The sequence below is a fragment of the Alligator sinensis genome, unplaced genomic scaffold (genome assembly GCF_000455745.1).
Source record: "Alligator sinensis unplaced genomic scaffold, ASM45574v1 scaffold1266_1, whole genome shotgun sequence".
Lineage (NCBI taxonomy): Eukaryota > Metazoa > Chordata > Crocodylia > Alligatoridae > Alligator > Alligator sinensis.
The window spans coordinates 414420-420210 of NW_005842929.1; the positions used below are offsets into that span (position 1 = coordinate 414420).

At 34.9% G+C, this 5791-nt stretch overlaps 1 long non-coding RNA gene across 1 annotated transcript in view; it reads right to left on the bottom strand.

Annotated features, from left to right (window-relative positions):
* LOC112548108 overlaps positions 1–4044 on the bottom strand; it is a 17600-nt gene extending 13556 nt beyond the window's left edge. The window contains exon 1 of the long non-coding RNA XR_003091914.1: positions 785–4044. This is a non-coding gene — a long non-coding RNA (uncharacterized LOC112548108). The remainder of the gene's footprint in view (positions 1–784) is intronic.
* Positions 4045–5791: the final 1747 nt, after the last annotated feature.

Below are 5791 nucleotides of genomic sequence, written 5' to 3' on the forward strand. Positions count from 1 at the left end.
AATAAGGAAAAAATAAAAAAAATTTAAAAATTGGGGGGGGGGGGGGGGTTAATTACAGAAACCTAGATGAAAGGTTGGTCTACATATAAAAAGTTCCTGACAATTTAAATTTTACTTGGAAAGATGTAGTTAAGCCAGTACAAAGAGTACGACATGAATAATAATAAAAAAATTTTACGGTAGTGCATAGGAACCATAGTTGTGAATCTCATTATGTTGGACCTCATACAAACTGATTTCCAGCTGATTCAGGATTTCATTTGCAACAACTAACTCATCAATAAAACAGAATGGATATAAACTAGTCCTGAAGAGATTAAATGAGTCCAGTCGACCCTTGTACCAGTTTAAATCCATTTTAAAATTTTAGTAAAATCAGTATGGAATTGTTGGGTAGACAAAGCCCAAGGGAAAAAGTTTCCTTGGATTTACAAGGTAGTGACGTTTTAGGAAGCATAGAAAATAAATATGAATTCTTTGGATAGAAAAAGAATTCAAGTACAACTGTGATTATCTTAAGGTCTTGAAGGACATATTTGAATTTCGGAAAACAAAATTCTGTTCTGACGGAATTTTTCCTGAATTCTGAATATTGTAAATGACAAATCAGAGTCTATCTGTAGTTCATAAATCAAAGCTGCATTCCAAGTCAAGCAGTACTTCACATCTTTTTTTTTTTTAACACTACTCAAATTATTTTCATACTTTATTAGTTAAAAGAGTATTATTAAAATTTGTTTCTAACAAATTCCCTACTCCCCATTCCCACTTGTAACTTCCTTACCTGTCACTTCTGCAGCAGGCGCTAAGGCCTGTGTCCTAATTTCCTCTTCCCAAATAATGGCAGCAGATTTGGAAAGTCTTTGTGGAACTACATCTTAAAGTCATGACATGAAAGTGCCAAGGAAAAAGAAAGGGCAGGAAAGTGGTCTTTATAAAGATCAACACAATCAAAACATTTTATTCAAAGAATCCTCATTTTTGAAATTCTTCATTTAAAATCTGCTGTTTTATGCAGTAGAGAGATACCAAACGATACATACAGGTACAAAGATAGAAAGATAGGAAACACATCCAGCAGTAGGGCTTATGGGTAGGTTTATCAAGTTGATACATGTAGACGAGGAAAATTAAACCAAATTTTATTTTAAAAATGGATCAGTTGGGTGACATGCATTATTTACACTGCAATTAAATCATGTATATATATGATCCTATTGTTCCTACTCCTTAGAAATATTTTTCATTGTCATGAAATATAGTTTATATTGTAAAAAAATAGATTTAATTTGAAATGAGAATTAGAAGTGTTTATTTAAAGGTCCCCATTGTCAGTGCAGATGACATTAACAAGTGGAGTACACGCTCCAATATCCACGTTTTCTTGGTCCATCTAAGCAGGACACACTGTCAGCTTCCAAAAAAAGAAAAATAGAATAAATTACATTTATAAATTAAATGTAATTTAATAAATAATCACTCTTTCTAGTTGAAATACCTATTTTGTAAATGCCAAAGCATACATGTATATATATTTGTGCAGAAGACAAGTACTGTCTTTAAAAGAAACAAAATTCATACTGGTGGAAAAATCAGGGAGGACCGATACTCAGTCATGGACCATCAGCAAAAAAAGGCGCTAATTAAACAAGTAATCTATGATAATTATATGATCGAATATTATGAGCTATCAATTAGGATTTAATTAATAACTCATGTAATATCAAGATAGCATCTGCTGGACTTCTACTGTTCAGCAATGTTCATTTACAGCCAGCCAAACTGTGAGCTATTTGGCCTGGTCTGCCTTTCTGTACTGTACTGTACAGCACAAAGCAATGGGAGTAAGAATTCATTTCTTGGGGTTCTCAAATCCTATAATTTAAACCAACGTTAAGACCATCGGTGTTCCAACCCTTTATCATCTTGCTTTAACTATTTCAACTTGATACAACTGGACACTCTCTAGAACCAAAAAGTATCTCGTTATTTGACATGGTTAATGGGTCTCACATACTAGGATTTATAAAAAATAGAAATCTGAGTCTTATATTGAATTCTAGAAGCTGGCAGTTCAGCTGCTCAATCACACTGTAACTGAAGATGACAAAAAAATCACAAATATAGCAATAAAGTGATATTAAAGTTTTGATATACCAGAAAGTTATTTCTAGCATGAAAATTTAGGCTTCTTAAAGACACAAATAAGGGTGTTTAGTGCTTTCCTTCTAAGAGAGGCACAACAACAGCTCAACCTCAAATGATTAGACTTCATTCATGCAAGAATTACGTGCTGAAATCCTAGAGCCATACTATGATATAATGATCCCTTTATAAATTATTAATCTATGAAAAAAGGCTCATACATCAGCATAGCATGTACTACCCCAATTTTCAGAGTGAAAAGCTGAAACAATAGCCAGTGTGTCCAACATGACAGTCTGTGACACGGCTAGTCAGAGAAATCTCTTTACTTCAAAGCTTCAACTACAAACATTCTTTATTTAACAGCAATATACTGAGGTCTAGATGCATCTGAGCGGCCTCCAGGTGGAACCATCTTCCCCCAGCACTGGTCCAAGGTATGTAGTCTGAAACAGAGGGGGAAATGCCTGGATTTCCCCCTAGCACCAAATTATGCACAAGGTTAGATAAACTGAAACCAGATTCAAGATTAAGTAGCTGTGAAGCTGTTTATCAATATTTTAATCAAAGGTAAGAAATGTATTATGAACTTTATTCTGCAATGTACACAGCATTAAACAATTTAATTTTCAAATTGTGAATTACTATTATAAAGCCCATAGAATAGATTAACAGATTATTTATACAGCATGCAAATGTACAAGGCACTCAGAGGTTACAGTTCAGAAATCAACTGACTATCTAGATACTTAGAAACCAGCACGTGAACTAGCATATGTGAAAGGAATTGATAGCTTTGTAACCTGTGCTGTATAATGCTATCCTCAAAACCAGGAATGCTTTCCAATCATAGACTTTATTCTAAATATAATATAAAACAGTATGTGTTGCTATCCATCTTAAATACTTAACCACCATGTGGGCACATGGAGCTGACAATTCTGAAGTTTCTCTTAGACTGGAGGTCACAAGAAAATATAAAAATTGTATGTCTGATATATTGGTTTCTTGGGAAGGTGAACAGAAATTGTAGCTACTATCAAGCCGGATTATATTAAAACAAATCTCCTTCGACAGAATCGTGATTCTGTCATTAAATTCATCAAGTCCTGTTCCTGTTCACTTGGTGGTATTTAAAGGACCTATTTCTACTTAAATTTCTTTTTTGAGCAGACATGTCATGCTAGACACCTGCAAAAACCTTATCATACTCTTTTATAATAATGATCCCAATTACAATTAATAAAATTAGCAAAAAACCCCCAGTATATTTGGAGCACCTGGAATTGTTTTGATGACAGAGGATAAGGGCTGCTCTGTTCTCAAAGTCTGACCTAGCATTTATGTTGAAACACTATGGAGACACACAGAATCAGAAATGTTTATCCACTAAGGCTTCATTTCAATATCTGTAGGGGTATATTTTAACAGGAAGAACCATACTGACATAATTAATAGGATTATTTTTATGGCTTCAGCCTCAAATTGATCTGTGTTTTTGAAATCCATGGCAGTTCTCTTGCTGCCTTCTACTTACCTCTATTTTTGTATGATTAGGACAGTAATCTATGTAGTTTCTATTCTATGACTGAGTCAAGAGAGTAATGTATACTAGTGACTGGCAGAAATACTGCAATCCTAGGGTTCAAGTGCAAGTAAAACCAAATTTTTCTGAAGTTCAAATTCTGAACTAAGTGCTTTTCCACCAAATGTTATTTTTAAAACTGTTTCTGGAAACAACTGATCTTTGTTCTAATCCTATTAGCATAATCACTGAGGTAATATGGAATTTCAAGGAGCCCTGCTCCTAAACCAGGCCTAGAACAGTGCAAACAGCAGTAACAGGTTTATGCAGTGGCTGCTTTTATTTTAAAAAATTGAAATTCCTTTAATTGGTCAAAAGAAAGGAAATACCTTTGGCTTCACATATTCTGATCCAAGAGCTCTGCTTTGCAGTGTAATCCCCGGTGTCTTTACCCTTCTGTTCATCATCCAGCTTTTCCGGTTTCACTATTATCCATGAACAAAAGGCTACAGTGCAAACCACACACACGCAGCATATCAGCACTGTAAGAATGAGTGTGTCAGTTTGTGACCAAAATGATTCTATTTTGCTAGGTGTTTTGCTTACTGAAAGCAAGACATCATCACATCCTCTCTATATATAAACACAGTTGTGAGTTGGATAATGCTTTGGCATCATGTAACATTACACAAATTTCATTTTTTTAAACAACTAAATAAGTATTTTAGAAATTTAAAAATTCCCACCAACATCCCTTGTTTTGAAACCAGGCACTGCTGGGAGGGGCAGGCATCATAAGGCATGGGCACAGGGGAGCAGGTGGGAGGGAAGCAGGCAGCAGGGGGTACTGGCACAGGCATGTAGTGGGGATTAGGTGAAGACAGGCAGGGGAAAGGTCAGACCAGTAACCTTCCCCCCCCCTCCCCCCCGACACCGCTTTCCAAATTTAAGACAACCCTCCAAAACTTAGATTCTAGTTTTTTTTAATTTATAAATGTTCCATGTCTAGAATCTAATTACTGGGGAGTCACCTTAAATTCATAGTCCTCTTGGATTTGGGTAAATATGGTAATCTCTTATGATTAATTTACATTTCTTTCATAACAATAAAGCGCAGGTTCTATTGGGCTCTGGTGTGCCCAGTATCCTAGCTTATGTAACAAAAATTTACTTGTTACATACATTACATAAATGTGCATTTTACTATGTAAGTACTGACTCGTAATTTTTTAAGAACTTTCAACTTTATTAAGATGGTTCAGCCAAGTCTTGCTTCTTGTTTTTATATTCTTTGGTGACTTCCATCATTTTGGAAGAACAAGAAGAAAGTAGAGAGAGACCAAAAATTCATAGCTGAACCACTGGATAATCTGGATCTTTTTCTCGTTGTTATTTGCACAGATCACAAAGGCTGGTAAAGGAAACAACCAGTTACTCTTAAATTGGATTCTCATTATTACTTTTTGTAGCTCAGTTTTCATGTATTTTAAGTTGGGAGTTCATCAGTACAACATAATTCAGAACCCTTATTACAAAAGCTAGTGCATGGATTTTAAGGGATAAAAGCACCACAAAAATTCCCACAAGCCTTTTTTTAAACCTTAACAGGTTTAAGATACAATAATCAAATACTCATATATATGAAATTATATTACACACACACACAGAACATACATGTGGATGTGATGTCTAATGGTTACTAGAATGTGACAGTACTTGCTACAATACCTTTTTTTCTACTTTTTTCTTCAAAATTTCAGCCAGGTTTATCACAACCATGTGAATAAAATAATATACTTTATTCTTAAAATGCTTTTCATCAGACATCTCAAAAAGCCTTAACAAAGGTCATCATCAGAACTTTACAGAGGAGGAAATTAAAGAGATAAAAGGGTTCCAGCTGAACCAGAATACAAAATTCAAATTTCCTAAATCTGGCAGGGTTTAAGTAATAGTCCCAGTCTGCACTAGCTCCTTGCATAACATTTTTGACATCAGCTTACCAGAAAGTTTCCCTGCTTCCCCCAAACCACAGAGTTATTTTTCTATGTTATTCTAGTCATATTGATTCAAGGCACTGGGGCCTCCATATTCAATGGCAGACCACTGAAAAACTGTAGG